Source organism: Eretmochelys imbricata, chromosome 3 (assembly GCF_965152235.1).
Source record: "Eretmochelys imbricata isolate rEreImb1 chromosome 3, rEreImb1.hap1, whole genome shotgun sequence".
Lineage (NCBI taxonomy): Eukaryota > Metazoa > Chordata > Testudines > Cheloniidae > Eretmochelys > Eretmochelys imbricata.
The window spans coordinates 8,091,311-8,112,244 of record NC_135574.1 but is presented as its reverse complement, the minus strand read 5'-3'; the positions used below and the strand labels follow the sequence as shown (position 1 = coordinate 8,112,244).

The following is a 20,934-nucleotide window of genomic DNA, read 5'->3' as shown; positions in this document are numbered from 1 at the left end:
CACGAACACCTCCCCGCACTCAGTTATTTGGTCACAAGACAACCAGGGAATTCAGCCATTATGCTTTCCAGTAACAATGGAAGTATTGAGCTTATACAAATTCAAAAGCTTCTCACAGCTTCATTTTCTTGTAAACGTACTGTAACTGTTGTCTTCCCAAAATCAATATGAGACAAAAATCTATAGCTCCTAATACACACTCTGGAGAAGAGTTCAAAGCAGAGGGTGAGGCTTTCTTACTTGGTCTAGTCTTGTAATTGGCAAGACATTCTCTCTCTCTTCCTGTTTTTGCATTGGTCTTGCTTCAGAAAAACTGATTCAACAACCACTGTTCTCTGGGTTAGGGTACACTTTTCCAAGGAAGAAGCAACATCGCCCACAGGACTGAGAGTCAGGAGACCAGGAGACCTCTGCCATTTATCAATCTATAATCCCAGGCAAATCATTTAAACACTGCGTACCTCAGTTTCTCGATCTGTAAAACATGCTCAGTGCTGTATAAGACATAAATAAGACTATCCGCTCCTGAAGGGACTCACAATCTAAAAGACATGCACAAATAAGATCCACAGGGTTGAAAGGTAAAGTGGGATAGTATTTGTGGCCCTTGTGGAAGACGATTCTTTAAACAGGATTTTAACTTGGAAAAGCTGGAGATTGGAGCTCTGAGATGGGGAAGAGATGCACAGGGGTAACACAGAGAGGGCAAGACTTCTGGACCTGAAAAATGGGACTAATATTCCCTGTCTCATTCAGATGATCAGCCTTAACCAGCAAGAACTGGATTTATGTAGAGTCTCCCACCCAAGGCACTCAAAAGGGCTTTAAAGATCAGTTGAGTCTCACCCTGATTTACAGGAGGTTCCAGAAGACAATGTGTTTGGTGGCTTTGCTCCTTTCACCAGCCTAAGAATCATAGAAGATTAGGGTTGGAAAAGACCTCAGGAGGTCATCTAGTCCAACCCCCTGCTCAAAGCAGGACCAACCCCAACTAAATCAAATCATATACACCCCTAATTTAATACAGTTAGTGATCTCAGCTCCAGGCAGACAGATCCATGACCGGAGCTTCGTCGATACTAAATGCAGCTCCTCATACATAGATACTTGTGTCATTTTATCTATTGCAAGTCTAAACCACATACTTAAGTGTTTCGGCCCCTTTTGCTGGCCTCTCCCAGCCCCTCAGCTATTTGTCTCACTCCTCCACATGAGGGAGCTGAGCATGTTTCTTGTACCTGTTCCTGCATGGCTGGAAGGGGGACAAGGAGGTGCTTGGCAATTTGGAGCAGCAGGGGTGACAGGAGCCTGCCACACCAGGCCTTTCTCAGTGAAAAGCAGGGCAGAAGAAGCACATAGTTCAGAGGGGAACAAATGAAAGCTTGTAGGTGGGAAACGGGCTGCCCCCTGGAGCTCCATTCCTGCATGCCCTTGGAACTGGACAGCCAGGTACAACATGGAGCTCCTAAGCCTACAAGTGCAGCACAACCCCCCCACAGTTTGGGAGCCTGAATCTAGCCCCATGCAAGAGCGTCTCAGTTTCTTTTACATGCCACTTGCTTCCCCAGCAGGCCCTGCAGCATAAGAGGGCTCCTCCCTCTGTGCATGTCTCCAATAGTCTTGCAGGAGTGATGTCCCCCTGCTGCAATGCAAACACTAATGGCTCTACTTTGTGGTGCGTATTTAGATTATCTCCACAAAACCAAAGGTTATCAAATAGTTTAGTAACTAACACTGCTACATAATTCCCATTCTAATGCATAATTAGGTACAATAGCTCCTCATTTAACGTCATCCTGGTTAATGCTGTTACATTGCTGATCAATTAGGAAACATGCTCGTTTAAAGTTGAGCAATGCTCCTGTATAACATTATTTGGCAACCGCCTGCTTTGTCCACTGCTTGCAGGAAGAGCAGCCCGTTGGAGCTAGTGGTGGGGGCTTGGAACCCGGGTGGACCGGCAGCCCCCCATCAGCTCTCCTAAGTTCCCCATATGGCAGCTGCCCAGCAGGCTATCAATTGCTGGCAATTCAGCTGTCCCTCCCCCCACTGCCATGTGCTGCTCCCGACCTCTGCCTTGGAGCTGCTCCCGGGAGCCTCCTGCTTGCTGTGCAGGGGGGAAGAGGGGTGCTAATGTCTCCCTCCCCCGGCTCTTGTACCCCATCTCCACAGAGCAGGGGACACACACAAAAGGGCTCAGGACAGAGGGAGCTTTCTGGCAGCAGCTGCAGCCTCAACTTGCTGATCTACTTAAAAAGGTAGTGTACTTAGGGTGCGGTCACCATACTTAAATGGGCAATGTGCGTCTCTCTCTCTCACACACACACACACGGTGTGTGTCTCCTCCCTCCATTCCTGCTGCCTTGTAGAGTGTGAGGCTACATTAACAACGTGTCAACCCTCAAGGGCTCAGCCCAGTGCTAGTTCATCATTTAGCAGCAAGGCATTCCTTGGGAAATATCCCACCCTCTGACCCCACCACCTCAACCAAGCTTCACAATCATCATTGCTGTGTGTAGTATTAAATTGTTTGTTTAAAACTTATACTGTGTGTGTGTGTGTGTATGATATATATAGTCTTTTGTCTGGCGAAAAAAATTTCCCTAGAACCTAACATCCCCTATTTACATTAATTCTTATGGGGAAATTGGATTTGCTTAACATCGTTTCACTTAAAGTAGCATTTTTCAGGAACATACCTACGACGTTAAACGAGGAGTTACTGTACAGCTCTGCTGAACAGACTGGGGGTGATGAAGGCTTGCTGCATAACTTAGATCTAATGTGCCCTACAGGTCACAGGGCCTTGTTAATTCACAGGCTGCCTCCTGCAGCAGCATCTGTTGGAGGGGTCACAGAGAACCACGAAAGTCCCTGCTAGCTAGACACTAGTCACTGCAAAATGCTGCCTCTCTCCCTCCTACAGAAAGAAAAGGAGGACTTGTGGCACCTTAGAGCCTAACAAATTTATTTGAACATTACACCTCCTACACTTTCCCCATCGCTCAGAAAACTCCACTGGGCTGCCTGTTCTTTTCAGGATGCAGTTCCACACTACTCTCCTTGCTTTTAAAACCTTCCCAGGAACTCAGCCCACTCCACCTCACAGATCTCTCCCCTTCCCCCGCCATCCCCCTCCACCAGCACAGCACTAGACTCCTCTGTCTCCCCATGCACCCTTGCCACTCCTGATGCAAGAGCTTTCTTCTGTGCAGATGCTGACCCCTGCAGCAGCTCTCCTCCCTCATCAGCTCACTATTCATTTCAAAGCTGAGCTCAAAAAAAAAATATTCTCTCTTCTCCAACTGTGACCTGGTCACCACTAGCCGAGACTGTGGCAACTCCCCACTCTGGCTCAGCTTCAGAACTCCCCCTCCCCACATCTGAGACGGTCCCTTCCTGTCTCCTTCTTCCGAGTCAATTTATTGCAAAGCTGTAAGAATCAGACTGCTCTAGCTTAGCAGCATAGAGCCTATGCCACTTTAGGTACGTCTACATGGGGATAAAAGCCCCAACACACGGCCACCGCTGGCCCAGGTCAGCTGACTCAGACTCATAGCGCTGAAAATTGCTTTGTAGACATTTGGGTTCAGACTGGAGCCAGAACCTACACAGGGGGGACACAGAGCTCAGGCTCCAGCTTGAGCCTGAATGTCTACACAGCAATTTTTCAGCCCTGAAGCCTGAGCCCCAAGTGCCTGAGTCAGCTGACCAAGGTCAGCTACGGATTTTTTATCCCCATGTACACATACCCATAGACAGGCAACTCTACTTCATCAAGTAGAGGGCAATAATGCACATTATTTTATCAGTATCCTACTACCCTATTCAGAAAGGGAACTAGCTCTATCTCCATTCTCAAGAGAACAGACCGCACTGCCTGTATGCCCCGCCAATTCTATTCTGTTTAGGTTCTTATACCAGGCCCATCACCATGGTGTCAGAGCACCATCCCCTGAAAAACTGCAGAAGCTGAGTGTGTAGAGACGTGGAATTAGGCACGTAGAAGATCTGAATAGTCCTGTTCTTTCTGCTCAACTAGTGTTTTTCATGCCCTTCTCACCATTTCAGTGAAGAGACATCACACCTCATGCTCTTTTCACACATCTGTAAAGTGATACTTTCAACCTTATGACAGGTTTCAGAGTAACAGCCGTGTTAGTCTGTATTTGCAAAAAGAAAAGGAGTACTTGTGGCATCTTAGAGACTAACCAATTTATTTGAGCATAAGCTGTAGCTCACAAAAGCTTATGCTCAAATAAATTGGTTAGTCTCTAAGGTGCCACAAGTACTCCTTTTCTTTTTTCAACCTTATGTTTCAGAAGAAGACTGATTAGCTGATAAGATCTCCTGAACATTCTCGTTAGTTACTTATCCGGAGGTGCTTGTGTCATTCATGGGGGAGGGATGGCTCAGTGGTTTGAGCATTGGCCTGCTAAACCCAGGGTTGCAAGTTCAATCCTTGAGGAGGCCATCTGGGGACTGATGACCTGAGGTCCCTTCCCGGCTGGTGAGGGCCAGGAGAGGGGCTGTGTGCTCAGGGCTTTCTATTGCCATGGCTTTGATTCAGAGATCAGAAAAAGAAGTCTTATTTCGGGAGGGATAGCTCAGTGGTTTGAACATTGGCCTGCTAAACCCAGGGTTGTGAGTTCAATCCTTGAGGTGCCATTTGGGATCTGGGGCAAAAATTGGGGATTGGTCCTGTTTTGAGCAGGGAGTTGGACTAGATGACCTCCTGAGGTCCCTTCCAACCCTGATATTCTATGATTCTATAATAAGGAGCTGCATTTGAAATTCAAGGCCACAAGCAGATAACCATATTATGCATTTATGCAGGGAACCAGCACATGCAATTTAACAGGGACACAACAGCACTGGGAAGTTCTCAGGCATGTGAACAGATCATACAGCTAAGGATTACGCATATTATATGGAAGATGCTAAATTAAAACAATTAAATTGCTCAGTATTATATTTCTCAACTTCTGTAATACAGATCTATGTAGCACTCATGACTGCACTGAAGTAAATCCAGAGCCACGCAGAGCTTCACAGCAACACCAAGAATAGCCGTGCTCCAAAAGCACAGCTCCTCCCACTTGAGCTAAAGAAGAATCTCCATTAGCTGTTAGCAGTATAGGGCCTATGCCACTCAGTTAAGCAATACTGATTTCATCCCATAGAGAGCACTGATGCACATATACGAGCTACCACACCACAATTCAGAGACTGAAAAGGAACACACTATTAACATCACAAGCTTGACAGTACAACAATACAAATCAAATAATGCTTTTGCATAGGCAATCCAATAGCTCCAACTGAACAGTCATTTGAACAATGAGTGTTTCGGTACAAACATGGGCTGCTAATCAATAGCTCAATTATGAAGTCTAGTAAAGGTGGATTGCAAGGGAATAAAAATCAAAGACTTCTTCCTACATAATCTTTACGTAGCTCACAGAATCTTCTGCACAGCCAGAGCAGCTATGGAGCGTGAGTCTGCTACGGTCTCTGTCCCTTGACCAAACCACAATGAGGTCAGAGCCATGCCCCAGGATGTGGATCACCAACTTTTCTGACTGAAGTGATAACCCAAACACACTTGTCAAGACAGGATTTCCATGCATGTGGCTCTGCAAGATTTTAAAGAGACAGACACACAATAAAGGTGAGCAAGTCTCCATGACTTGGAGGTGAGCATGGCTCCATGTCTAGCTGGCAGCCGGTATCAAGTGGAGTGCCCCAAGGGTCGGTCCTGGGGCCGGTTTTGTTCAATATCTTCATAAATGATCTGGAGGATGGTGTGGATTGCACTCTCAGCAAATTTGCGGATGATACTAAACTGGGAGGAGTGGTAGATACGCTGGAGGGGAGGGATAGGATACAGAAGGACCTAGACAAATTGGAGGATTGGGCCAAAAGAAAACTGATGAGGTTCAATAAGGATAAGTGCAGGGTCCTGCACTTAGGATGGAAGAATCCAATGCACCGCTACAGACTAGGGACCGAATGGCTAGGCAGCAGTTCTGCGGAAAAGGACGTAGGGGTGACAGTGGACGAGAAGCTGGATATGAGTCAGCAGTGTGCCCTTGTTGCCAAGAAGGCCAATGACATTTTGGGATGTATAAGTAGGGGCATAGCGAGCAGATCGAGGGACGTGATCGTTCCCCTCTATTCGACATTGGTGAGGCCTCATCTGGAGTACTGTGTCCAGTTTTGGGCCCCACACTACAAGAAGGATGTGGATAAATTGGAGAGAGTCCAGCGAAGGGCAACAAAAATGATTAGGGGTCTAGAACACATGACTTATGAGGAGAGGCTGAGGGAGCTGGGATTGTTTAGCCTGCAGAAGAGAAGAATGAGGGGGGATTTGATAGCTGCTTTCAACTACCTGAAAGGGGGTTCCAAAGAGGATGGCTCTAGACTGTTCTCAATGGTAGCAGATGACGGAACGAGGAGTAATGGTCTCAAGTTGCAGTGGGGGAGGTTTAGATTGGATATTAGGAAAAACTTTGTCACTAAGAGGGTGGTGAAACACTGGAATGCGTTACCTAGGGAGGTGGTAGAATCTCCTTCCTTAGAGGTTTTTAAGGTCAGGCTTGACAAAGCCCTGGCTGGGATCATTTAACTGGGAATTGGTCCTGCTTCGAGCAGGGGGTTGGACTAGATGACCTTCAGGGGTCCCTTCCAACCCTGATATTCTATGATTCTAAGTTTAATGGCCAAGTATGTTCTGATCAAACACTGTAAAGCAGCAGGGCTCCTAGCAAAGAGGTAAAGGGTGGTGCAACCGGCAGAGAAACTGGAACAAGGAGAAATGGTTGCTTGCTACATACTCAGAGCTCACCAGAGGAGGATGTGAGGGTCACAACAGATTACTTTGCACAGGTACTGAGAAAGCTGTCTGTGAACTGGCTACAAATAGTAAGAGCCTGATGGTATCTTACCTAGAGTTGCCAACTTTGGTTGGATGGATTCCTGGAGATTTCATCACATGACATAATCTTTATTAAAAATTAATCTTTGATTCCTGGAGACTCTAGGACAATCCTGGAGGGTTGGCAACCCTAATCCTGCCCCTCCTATGTGCTTGTAGCTCTCTACATGAGCTCAGCAGAGCCTGTACCAGTCTGCCTGATGATGTTCTCTTCAAGCTTAACTTAAACAAAATAATGCCAGGGGAGTTAAGTTCAGAAATACAGACCTATGGCTGCAACCATGCCATGTGGGCTGAGTTTCCAACTGATCTGGCAAGCAAAACAGCTCAGTGCTTGGATGGAAACCCAGCAATTCAGCTGTGGACATGCCTCCCCACAACTAAGCACTGAAGCACCACAAACAGATGCATGGAGGGGCTTTAATGCTGGAAGTACTTTCTTTCAGGCCAGACATAAAACCAACATCCCCATCACCTCTGGCCTTTAATGATACTAACATAATTTTCATAAGGGGTACATTCCACTAAGCCAGCTTACCTTCGTAGAATCCATTTTGAAAGCTACGTTGCTGGCCTGGACTGCTCAGGCTCACACTTGACAAACAGAAATCACCATCCTCCAGCCCAGTGCTTCTCAAGCTGTCTGATGTGGGGAACCGGCAATTTTTTTTCCCAATGTGCGCGCAGACCGGCAGCCGATGGCTCGCGGATCACCACTTTGAGTAGCACTGCTCTAGACCTACAATGGGTTTTTGTGCCCAAACATGGTCTGTTTGGACTATAAGCTCCTCATGACAGGGACAGAGGGTCTTCCCTTATGCTCTGTACAGCACCAAGGACACTTGTGGCTCTTGACTAGATAACAGGTTGCATTAGGTTTCACACTTCCTGTCCTAATTTACCGTGCTGTGAACTGTTAAAGGGTTTCCACATCCTATCCGATCTGTGGCTACAGTTAAATCGAGAAGGAGTGATATAGAAAATACTGCAAGAGTAGCTGTATCTGGACACCTGCCTGGGGGTCTAGTGCCCCTTCGAGTCCTGGTTCAGAGTGTCACTGGCATTGAGACTCACTGGGGACATTGTGCTTGGTGCCAAGTGATAAGGAAGCCCTGTACGGGGCTCAAGTCACCTCTCCCCATCTGGTCCAGAAGCAGAGGTGAACGGCTCCAGAGGAATTGGCTCCCGGGCCATAGAAAAAGGACACACATCGTAATGGAGAGATACGAAGAAGAGAAACCGAAGGACCCCACATGTATTGGCAACACGAGCAGAATAGAAAGAAAGATTCAAACTATACGGGGGGAAAACTGTGACTTTGCATTTATGGGAAAGTGGTGACTCAGTGAAGATAAAGGGCAGCATTTCTCAGCCTTTTTGATACCAGGCACTGGCTTGCTGCCTTCCTAAACTGTGTCATGGAGATCTCAGGGACTGGTGCCAGTCCCTGGACTGGTTGTTGAGTAACACAGCTCTAGGGCATCACACATGTGCATTCCCCCTTACCATTGACAGGAGGGAAAGTGGGCAGCACAGTGCTTGATAGAGTCTGCTAGCCAGACCAAGTCCAGGGAAACTAGTTTGCTTCTACAGAGGAGGAGGAGGGTCTATTCAGGAGCATAAAGAAAAGATTAGCAATCCCAAAATGTCAAGTGTTAGGGGGTAGCCGTGTTAGTCTGTGTCCACAAAAACAACAAGGAATCCGGTGGCACCTTAAAGACAAACAGATTTATTTGGGCATAAGCTTTCGTGGGTAAAAAACCACTTCTTCAGATGAAAACCCATAATGAAAGTTTCTCTCTCTCTCCCCCTCCCCACAAATTGATTTTAAAACAGGAGCCAGGCACTGAGATTATAACTGCCTGCAGATCGAAACCTAGAGTCCCAATCCATCCCCCCCCCCGACTTTTTTTTTTTTTTTGGAGGGGTGGGTGTTTGAAGGAGAGAAAAACAGAAACTTTTGAAGACCACAAGGTTCACTTCTGCAGCTCAAACTGCCCAGCTGCCTAGCAGAAGCGAGACCCCCATAGCTCCCCATCACCAACTGGCTACTCCCTGCCTGGGATTGGTGCCCCTGCATGTTTTGTTAGATTCATACAATGCATTTTAAACCTAACCTGTCCCTGGGGTGAGGAAGTGTCCTTCCTCCTGAAGCTCCCAAAGCAGAGTTAGCTTCTTCCATCCCTGAAGTGCAGCCACCTCTGAACTGAAACACAGCTGCTGTTTAACAGGACCCAGCAGCTACCATGTCCAGTTGGAGCTGAAGGAGGAATGTAGACAGATAGCATGTAACTACTGGAAGTAGAATTTGGCTCAGACACTGTGGTTAATACACTCCACCCCAAAACCCCATTGCCCCTGTGCTATTGTAATTGCCAAGAGATTTTTCACAACTTCAGGTATCAATGTCTTTTTCATATTTCATGCGAGAGGCAGTACCTCCAGCAGCAGAGCACCTATAATGTCACACTGGGGTAGAACAAATTCAGAAAGAATAGCACGGTACAGGAAACACGCCATCACTCCTACCCCTGCAAAGTAGTATGGTACTCTGCCAATAACCCTATGGAAAGCAATGGGACTACTTGTACAGCAAGGTACTACTCAAGTATGGGCAAGGGTGGCAGAATCTGGGTCTATACAAACACCAGAAATACTACACAATGGTTTTATTTTACAGTCTCTCATCCCAGTACAGACCAGGCCTACCCAGCTTGGGAGAATTGACAGGATCACAGCACAAGGGAAGGATGCGGGCCACTATCACAACAATACGGCATCAGCCTTCTCACAATGCTGAGACACGAGTCACCAAAGTTTTGCCACTGAAGTCAAATCAAAGCAGATTTTGTAACCTTGGGCAAAGTTAATTATGTTGTGCTACATGCTAGAGATCTGTTTGTTTTGCTAGACCCTAAGGATGTGCAGTGTGGGCATGTTTATGTTATCACAAATTTAACTTGTTTCCTAACTTTTGTGCATTTAAATTTGTAACCCTAATGTGAGACCAGCTGGTTCTGTGTTTAAGGCACTGGGCTGGGACTTGGGAGATCTGGGTTCAATACCTGGCTCAACCACAGTCTCCATGTGTGATCTTGGGCAAGTCATTAGATTTTCTTGTGCCTCAGTTTCCCATCTATAAAATGGAGATAATACTTCCTTCTTCCAGCCCTTTGTCTGGCTTGTCTTTTTAGATTATAAACTCTGAGTCAGGGACAATCTGTGTCTGTCTGTATGTACAGCACCGAGCACAAAGGGGCCCTGATCTCAGCAAGGCTTCTAGACCTTACTATACGACTACTAATAATTATGATGTTAAATTAACTTACACTTTTGCATATTTAATAAAAAAATATAAAATGAACATGGAAGGGGGGGTTATGCGCGTCTCCAAAGGAGTGATTGAAAAGGCTAGAAATGTTACTTCCAAACTTTTAAGAGGAGATATTCTGAACTAACCGAGTAAAAACAACTGTTTACAAAAGCAGTAACAGGCTCTTCATTCAAGGGAGAGATTTCAAGACAAAGCGGGACCGGATTCATGACCAAATATCGAAGCAAACTGATGGATATAGGATAGTCCATTATGATGGAGCGCTGGAAAGCTTTCCGGCAGCTTTTTAAAAATTAGGATTGCTTATGTTTAACTGCTTAAGCAGAATTACCTGGAGCGAGTACTTCATACTCCTAAATACAGCTTTTTCTGAGAAGAGCTTATGATTTTAGATAAAATGTACACCGATCACTAGGCATTCTAAGCATCCTCACCTCGCAATTAAGTCACTACTGGTGCAGGAAACTCAGCAACATGCCAGATCAGGCCCCTACTTTTGTTCCATTATCTCATCTCATCTCACCTTCTTTCCAAGTATTCTGTACTCCCTGTGGCACATTTTCACTGGGGAGAAACCCTCCCACCAGGTTAACTGCTCTCCAGATACTACCTGATGATCCAAAGACTTGCAACTCACAACTCTAAATGCAGCCACATGAAGCCAGTGACACATGGACTCCGAGTGAAATCTCCCAAGAGCAGTAAACAATCAGGAAAGAAAGAAATTAACCAGTACACCTAGACTTTCTGGTCCCCTGAGAGCCATATAAAGTGTGCTAATGCACCTAATTATGATCTAAATTATGTATAAGAGCTTCTGCCAAGTACAGTCAGAGTTTCTTTATTGTTAAGATGGAAGCTGCTTAAGAATGGTCCAATCATCAGATTACTAATTAGATTTGGAAAAAAACATTTCCCCAAGTCAGTACTGATTCAAAGTTTAGGTTTGCTGGGTGTTTAGCGTTTGTTCAGTTTTCTGAGGGAAAAGAAAGACACGTGGCTTTTGTCTGATGAACAGCCAGCCTGTAAAGTGGTGCAGGAGTGAGCAAGTGTACGTGATCCATTACATGTTATTGTACTGTAATCTGACGTCCCTGGATTTACTGTACTTTGACTTGTCAGAAAATTACTGCAATTTTAGCTGTTTTTTAGATGTAATCAAACTTTTTTGGAGGAAAGAAAGCACATGTGTCTTCACACACCTCTCCCCACATCCATCCACCCACCCTCCCATTCTCTGGATTCTTATACTTGAAAATAAAGTATTTCATTCCATATCAGATTTGCTCTTCTGTATTTTGCAAACATGAGAGACTTCCACTGCTGAAGAGCTACCTGGGATAGCACTCACTACTCACACCAATGACACTGGCTGCAGGCACAGCTGATGTCAGATGGAAGAAGCAAGGTAAGCCAGCTAATGACTGCATACTGGGCAGTCAGGAAAACCATTCTTCGTCCGTTTGGAGCTTTTAAAAAGATATACAATAAATACATCACTGAGAAATGTGCATCAGATGAGGAGAGATTTACAGACACACACAAATACATTGCAACTCTGTTTGACTAGTCCCTGGTTAAAATTCTTGATGAACCCCAGTTTGGTCATAGCCTCCACTACTGACTTAGCTGCCACAGTGTCAACCAGCTCTGGATTTCACAAGTCTGGAGCAAAGTTACTTTGCTGGGGACAACCAGATTTAAAGGGAGGGAACACCTACATTTTAAAAAATCCTCTCTTTCTCTCCTGTCCATCACCCTCAAGACTCATGCATCTTGCAACAACTATCAGAAATCAACTAGCTCATGATGGCTACATTGAGGAGGCAAAGGGGGAATAGCTAGCACTTTATTTTTCTAGCTATAACTTTTTACTTTGCAAAGGTATTAATCAATGTATATAAACACAATAAGTATTTGACTCTATAGCTCTCCCTTCACCCTTCACATGTTACTCATAATCTGGTATCATAAGCTCTCCAGGGCAAGGACTTTTATAGACAAATATTTGTTCTAAAATTATATTTGAATAATAAAATATTAAGAATAAACATAAGAATTTAGACAAACTTGCTAGACACATGCCCTATGTGGCCAGTTGAGAAGCTTTCATATTGGCCTCTTCATGCCTTTCTCCTATCTGTCTCGCAGTCCACCGCACTCCCTGTTTGTTGTAGTTCTTAGTGCCTGAACCCAAAAACACTTCCTACCCAGCAAAGTGATTATCACCATGAGCAGAACTATCTCCTTCAGTAATTACCCCAAGGGAGTAATTACTGCACTCAGTAGAGTTTGCAGGGTCAGATCCTTAGAGCGGATGATCTTTAGAGCACAGACTCTCCATCAGTTATCTGTGCCAGAACCAGGATTAGAACCCACAACTTCCAACTCCCAGTTCTGTACTCTACCCACGGTAGAATTGTATTGTGAGCACTTTGGGGTACATCGGAGGTTGGCTCTCAGCCAGTGTCAGTTTAAAGAAGTATTTTCTGTCTACTACTACAACATACAAGGTGCTTAAAAATAAAACCTTTGTCAAACAAGCAAGATTTCAACTAGAAATTCTGTGAGTTGGGTCTCTCCTTAGCCAGAGGCAAGATTTATTCCCTTGCACTTTACACAGCATGCTCTTTCCTTCTTTTTTGAGGAAGTATTTTCTTATTCATTTTTAACTATGAGGAGAGATGGAAGACCACAATCCGACCTCAAAGAAGTCACATCTTTTGAACTCAAAGTCAGCATGGCTCTCACAAGAGCGGAGTGCCAAGGGCTACCCTTGAATAAAAAAAAAAAGCATTTACTCTTTCCCTTGAGCAAGGGGGAAAACAATAAGATGCAAAGATGGGGGTGGGCATAGAAGTGAACTATTAGGTTCAAGGAAATCCTACTTGAAAGGAAGCCATTATGGCTATATTGCCACGATCCCGTAAGCCACTCACAATCAGGCCTGGTTAGTTCAGGGACGGATTTGCTCAAGAAAATTGCCAGCCCTGTTGATAAGTCAGTAGAAGACAATTTATCGAACAGATGGCCCATAGATGGCATGCAGACGCACAATACTCCTGGAGATACCATTTTTGGGATCAGTAAAAACAAGGCCCTGACCTGATTGCTTGTCATTAAAGATATCATAGCGATTTGCATAGAATCACATAGAGTTTAAGGCCACAAGGCAGCATTAGATCACCTAGTCTGACTTCCCGTCTATCACAGACCATTCAATCTCATCCAAATTTTCACAGAAGCAGGGGTGTGAACCCCAATGTACTGTCCAAATTCCAACTTGAGCAGTTACATTATATCTGACAAAAATTCCACTTGCAACTTTCACCGGGGCGGGGGGGGGGGGGGGGGGAAGGAGGAGATTTACCCCCGTTTTTAGACGGGAAAGTGGAGAGTAACAGATGGAGCAAAATTGCCACCACATTCCACTACAGTGATGGCTGCCTTTCAGCAGCCGATGAAATGACCCTTACACAGTTAATGTACATCAGCAGTCAGCTTGGGGGTGAGATGCTTCTAGATGAATGGCATTATGGGTAAATTCTTCTAGAGTGACTTAGGTAGCTTAAATCCAGTTTACTTTCAATGGGAACTACATCTTCCTAAGTCACTTAAGCGCTTTGGTAAAGTTTATCCTAAAACAGGTGGTGCTGGCAGCGCTTTCTATTACAGCGGGAAGTGCCGGGCAACCTTACGAAGAGCTAGTTTTCAGCTGTTTACAACTCTGCCAAACTTTAAACATTTAAGCTAAAATTTTCCATTCCGGTTGACTTGTTTTTGGAAAGTTTCAGCCGTTTCCGACTAGTACAGTAATTGTATGTGATCATGTAATTAAGGTCTGTGTCATAATGCAGATACACAAGGGGGCTGAATTAAGGGTACACAGGCAATCTGAATTCAGTAGTTGACTTGGCAACCTTCATGTTCTTTTAACATCGTTTTTCTTCACATGGAATATAAATACTCTGTGTTTATTATAGAAAAAAGGGAAAATATTATCTGAGACTCTGATTAAATCAGCTCTGCAGGGCTCCTTCATAAGTTACCTCCTTCGGTTCTGCTCCTTTGTGCAGAGCGATGCTTTGCACACACCAGCTTCCATGCTCATTTTCTTTTTGTTTTGAGCACTGCTCTCAAGGGTTCCTCTCTCATTTAAAATAAAAACACAAACAAAACCACATGTATTTAGAAACGTATTACCCAATCATGGAGGGATTGTGCAAGGGAAGCGGACGATTAGCACGCTGGCTGGAAAGCATGCCTCCCAAGTCTCCAAACTGCAAAAAGATCCATCAAATGAAACGGTCTCTCCTAAGCCTGAACACTCTCCCGTGCTAGAGGGCAAAAAGGACAGCCTGGAATTCTCCTGACTCCACCCTGCAGTGCTGAGAACACTGTGCAGCTCACAGGATCAAGCCCAGAGTGAATTGTAATTCACTGGGTGACATGAGGCAGAGAGCTCCGGGACAGAGCTCACGATCCTGTGTATTCCTTAACAAACCAGAGTGTCCAAGGGAAATGTAGAGCTTTAGTACCAAACACCAACCCAGCCCAGCAGGAAAAGACGGCTTGCATGCTGGATGCCATTTGGCTATGCGGCAGGTTTTGATGCCCAGCCCCAATCCCTCTCACTACCATAGCTAGACCAGTAAAAAAACTAATGAGCAATTTTAATCAGAGGATCACAAGCCTTATGAAAGAGCACTGTGCCCAGTTATATAGACAGCATGGTCCAGTAAAACACACAGAACAAGGAGTCAGGAGAGTTGGCTTAGTTCCCAGTTCTGTCACTGACTTGCTGTGTAACCCTGGGTAAGTCACTTTACCAAACTGTGCCCCCCCTCTATGAAATGAGGGGTAAGGAGACTCACCCACTTTGTAATGCACTTTGAGATCTACAGGGGAAGAAGTGTGAAGCGTTAGAACAGGGGAGGGCAAACTATGGCCCGGGGGCTACACCTGGCCCTTCAGATGTTTTAATCTGGCCCTCGAGCTTGCCCTGCTCCGTGTGTGCCATGGCACCGCATGGCTCCTGGAAGCAGCGGCATGTCCCCCTCCAGCTCCTACACGTAGGGGAAGCCGGGAGCTCCATGCTGTCCCCACCCAAGCACCACCCCCTCAGCTCCCATTGGAACCACAGCCAATAGGAGCTGTGGGGGCCACGCCTGCAGATGGGGCAGCGCGTAGAGCCGCCTGGCTGCGCCTCCACATAGGAGCTGGAAAAGGGACATGCTGCTGCTTCTGGGAGCTGCTTGAGGTAAGCGCCGCCTGGAGCTTGCACCCCTGACCCCCTCCTGCGCCCCAACCCCCTGCCCCAGCCCTGGTCCCCCTCCTGCCCTCCAAATCCCTTGGTACCAGCCTGGAGCACCCTCCTGCACCCCCAACCCCTCCTCAGAGCCTGCACCCCCAGCCGGAGCCCGCACCCCCAGCTGGAGCCCAACCCCCAATTTTGTGAGCATTCGTAGCCCACCATACTACTTCCATACCTAGATGTGGCCCTCAGGCCAAAAAGTTTGCCCACCTCTGCATTAGATGCAGTAAGCAATCATTACACTGCGCACAAATATGGCATTTACATCTGTGTCTTATCCAGATACCATGGAGATGGGAGGTTATAAATCCTTAGATAGCTAGTCAGGAATAGAACCCAGGGCTCCATATTCCCAGCTCCATGCTTAGTCATCTAGTTCAAAAGTGAACTCCTCTAGCTTCTCAATTCACTTCACAGAACAATACACCCATTAAGTGGTAACTGATGGCTGAGAAATCAGGTTTCTTTGGTTATTTCCTGTCACAAAATGATTTAAGTACTTCTTTCATAGATGTCAAGGCCACAAGGGTCTAGCTAGTCTGACCTCCTGCATAGCACCGGCCAGAGAATTTCCCCTACCAATTGTTGCACTGAGCCCAACAACTTACAATACCTCTTTGTATCAGTTTTCCCCAAACTCAATTCATGACTCCATCTTAGACACGCTGCGGATGCAAACAATCTCCCCTGATCGTAGCAGCTAAGCAGAGAGAGATCTGATACAAATGCCCTTTAATAACCCTCCTCCAGAGCGGCTTGGATTGCTGTGTAGCAGCTGACACTTCTGCTTCGTACAGCATTTCCTTTTGTTAAAAAAAAACAGTAACAATGCTGTGCATCAGGGCCATCCACATCCTGCCTTCACCCTCCTACACACAGGCTTTTGACACTTATGACATACCAAACACGGTATTGCAGCACATAAATCAGAACCAGAGCATCTTCATCTCCCTCACCCCATCCCAATTGAAGAGGCACTCTAGAGAGGTTACTTTCACTAATAGGTTCCATACTCACAGCCTTTCACATGGTCCCAGCCCTGCCCCGTTCTCTGACAGGAGAAAAGCAAAGCAGGAGCTTCGCTCTTTGGTTTGGTGGCTGATGTTGGACCCTGGTGACAAGACTGACAACTGCTTATAAAGGCTCCCCCCACTTCATTTTTCTCTCTCTCATAGAAAAATACCTCCCAAGTTCAATAAAGCGCTTGGTCTTCGTGCTACAAAGGAAGAACTCTCCCAAGTAAACACAACATGAACCTAGCCCCTCTTTCTCTTGGCAAAACACAAGACATGGCAGATTTCCATCTGCATAAGACTACAGCGTGATTGCAAATCTGGAACCTTAAGAGCCATGTTTTCTTTTATTTTCTTTTTCAAATTGAAAAGATCTGCCTGGAGGACTCGGCAAAGATTTCTAGATCACAATCAGGAGTTACTTGACAAGCAAAGTTTCAGAGTAACAGCCGTGTTAGTCTGTATTTGCAAAAAGAAAAGGAGTACCTGTGGCACCTTAGAGACTAACCAATTTATTTGAGCTCATGCTCAAATAAATTGGTTAGTCTCTAAGGTGCCACAGGTACTCCTTTTCTTTTTGACAAGCAAAGCTGACGACCTTAACTCGATATTCACTGCAAAATACATGCCCCGGTAACAAACAAAGAACACTGTGTGTATCCATGTATGTACATACAGCCTTAAGCAGCTATTTGACCAGCAGTCTATAAAAATATCTGTACTGTAAGCTTAAAAAAGGTGCACTACTTTTTTTTAAAAAAACATGATAGTCCACTGTTTTCAGAAGTGACTAGTGATTTGGGTGCCCAACTTGAAACATCTTAAAGGGACAAATTGGGCTGCCAAAATTTGAGGTACCCAAAGTCACTGGACCCTTGAAAAACTCAGTCCACAATTAAGATATTTCAGCTTTAAATAAACAGCATGTAAATATTAGTTATACAGTGCCTTTGATAAACACGTCCCTTAAAGACATAAACCAAAGTTCCTTCCTTAAGGAACTTGCCGTCTAAATTTGACAATATAACTATTCCAACGTATAATAATTATTATTGATACCGCATTAGCTACCCTGAATTTAGCTCACCCACAGAAAGAATGGCAATTTCTCTCCACTTCTCAGCAGAGATTTCACAGCAAAGCACTACCAAGATTTCATTTTAAAAGTTACCACCAATGACTTGGTAGGTTGTCAGCATAAGCGAAGGACAAAGTGTGCTGCATTAATCTGGTTCTTTTATTGTTCGGCTGCTTGGAGTGGCCTAGCTAGCTTAGGCATTGGAAAAGTGCCCATCACCACAATATCCAAGCCTTTAGCAAGTTGCCATTAAAAGTCAGCCTTGGCCAGAGTTGGCTTGTACAAGAGAAGCCACTGAAATATCAAACCTTGCTGACTGATACCACAAAGATACTACATAGTAGTAGAACTTCGCACCCCTTGATATTCTGTACGTTATTTCCTGATAACCAGAAACTTCTACGCTTAAACTCTGTACCATTTTCTTTTTATTTTATCATCTTAATAAAATTCTTAAATCTGAAGTTACCATAGTTATCCCCTGTATTCAGAATAGGAAATAACTATGGCAACAAGTGGCAAGTGCTGGCTTTTTCCTAACTCTTAAAAAACCCAGGTCCTATAGTGGCTCTCCCAGTCATTAGTGCGAATCAGTAAGGTTCTGCCTTGTAACTGCGGTGACATGACAATACAGCCTACAGGCAGCTTCTCAGCCTTCCGGCTAAGATCAAGCGTAGTATGTTGGATATGCGGCTATGAGAATGAAACATTACCCCACATTCTGTGGGCAACTGTCGGTTCATACATTTTTTTCCTATTCCTGGTTATATCGTTTTTAATGCACATGAAGTGACACAGCTGGGGTATTTGAGATATGCATTCAACAATTTATGTGTTTTATAATTAAGTTTTAATCTACTTCAATATTTGATGGGCCTTTCATTGGCTGGATCACCGCACAGCCTTGCAAGGGGATGGACTCTGATGTAATGGATCATCGTCAGGAGTTGGAGAAGACCATACATAAATTCGTTTCCAAACAAATCTCTCCTCCAACTTCAGCCCCATATGCAAAAGAAAACTGAATACAGATAAGCTGATTTAGACCTTTATGCCTTTCATCATAGTGCTTTGGATACCAGTCCCTTCTAGTCTGTTTTCAAGATCTGGAGGATATGGAACAGAGACTGCTGGACAGTCTCCTTTCAGAGCTATGAATGGAGATCAAATGTCTACACCAATATTGTTCTCTCTCTTGACAGAACTTATACGTCGTTGACCATGAGGTGCTGCTGACCTGCCTGAAGGACCTAGCAGGGATGGACAGAGTAAGTTGACTTCTCTAGGTCAGACTGAGAAGGCTGCTGGGGGATACCATAAGATTTTATAAGGTAGAGTGCCATCAATATACTGTAGCCCAACTACAGGGCTCTTCATCACCAATCATGTACAGATGTTCCTATAGATGAAAGATGAATCCAGGAAGAGGTCAGGATGATATTGGCAGGCAGGGAGAATCAATATGAATCTCTAGAAGGTGAATTCTTCCTTGAGAGCAAGCATCTGGCCTGCATCACCTCAGGTTCTTGTGGATTCTTCTCAGCTCATGGTCCAAAGAGCAGCAGTTGCCAGGGTTGATTTTTTTTTTTAAATCATCATCTAATGTCTTAACTCTTAGATGAGGGACCATCCATGGCAATCAGTCTATGCTTTTCTTACTTAGAGTGGACTAGTGAAAGACACTACTTCGGGCTGACCCTGAGGTCCACCTGGAAACAACGGATCGATACACAGCTGCCCGCTCAGTCAAGCAGAGGGACAGAGTACATTGTGTGGATGCCCAGCACTCTTTGCTGGCTGCTTCCCCAGAACTGGTCCTATTTCCAGATCCTGATTTTAAAGCTCTAGCTATCAAAGAGACAAATGGAGAGGAGCTATTACTGTGGGAGTGGAGAGGGTGGAAAGGGGGCACTTTGTCTCAGCAACGGAGCTGCAAAGTTGGCGTGGGCTCCTAAGAGGAGAGAGGAAGGGGGAATGGGTTTGGGGGAAACTAAAAAACGAAAGAAAGACTCCAACAAACAGAAATGCAACTAGGCTGCTTTGTACCTTAGCATTTTGCATTTATATTGTTCATCTGCCTGTGAATACAGATTGCAAGTCCTTTGGGGCAGGGACTGCACCTGTCTTTGCAAAGCACTTCGTACAACAAGGCCCTGATTTTGAGCAGGGACTCAAGGTGCAACAAGAACACAAATAATTAATAAAAACCAGTGGACCGTGCAGGGCAGTGGAAGTGATGGAGACTCCCAGGCTCAAACCTGCAGGATGCCAGGCAGTCTCAGCAGACAGTCCTTGTCTATAGAATTTATTACTGCTGAAAATGAGGCTGAATCCATGTCTTGCCACTTGTAGGGCACAATGCAGGAAGTCCTCTGCAGGTCTTTGCTTAACAACCAAATCGCAAAACAGCCTCGGGCACTTGGCCTGGGAAGTAAAGCAGCTGTATTTGTTTCCTTTGAAGTATAACTGGCTTTAATCTGGAGGGGAGGGGGTGCTTCAGAGTATTGTGGAAGGAACTGATGTTCTGAATGAATTTAATCAGATGCTACAGCAGGGGTCGGCAAGCTTCGGCACTCAGCCCATCAGCATGATCCGCTGCCAGGCTGCAAGACATTTTGCCTACATTGACTGTCCGCAGGCACACATTGGGGGCCATGCCTGTGGACGGTCAACGTAAACAAAATGTCTCGCGGCCCACCAGTGGATTACCCTGATGAACCACGTGCCAAAGGGTGACAACCCCTGTGCTACAGTGATGTAAGGAAGCCTTACACAGGTGCATTATTTAATATTAATAGGCCAAATTCATTCCTGTAACCATAACCCCACTGACATCAATGGGTTCACCCCAAATATGAAACAGGCAAATGAGTCTTAACCTCAATGAGGAAGAATTGCCTACTAAGAAGGAGAAGACAGTGCATTCTCTACTGCCCACATTTTCCTTGGGTTCCCTGGCTGACGACGGGTGCCAGAGGTTTGTGCGATGTGGAAGCTCTTTCACTAGGAACCAGAGTAAGACCTTCTAAGTCAGTCCACAAAGTCCACCACATGTGCACTCACTCACTTGCCAAGAACAGAATTCAGGGTTCTGCACTTTCCCTTACAGAGACAGCCAAAACCGAAATCCCTTCTTCTGCTTGTGTGCTTTAAGTGTCCACGAAGACAAGTGACACACACACACACTTTCCAAACACACTGGGATCTTTAAGCACACACTGCGCCTGTTACTAGTCTTGGGATTTTTAAGTTGGG

The 20,934-nt window shown here is 45.3% G+C and overlaps 1 protein-coding gene across 6 annotated transcripts in view; it reads right to left on the bottom strand.

Annotated features, from left to right (window-relative positions):
• The window catches only part of EXTL3 (exostosin like glycosyltransferase 3), a 221,763-nt gene that overhangs the window by 85,232 nt on the left and 115,597 nt on the right, over positions 1-20,934 (bottom strand). The window lies entirely within an intron of this gene.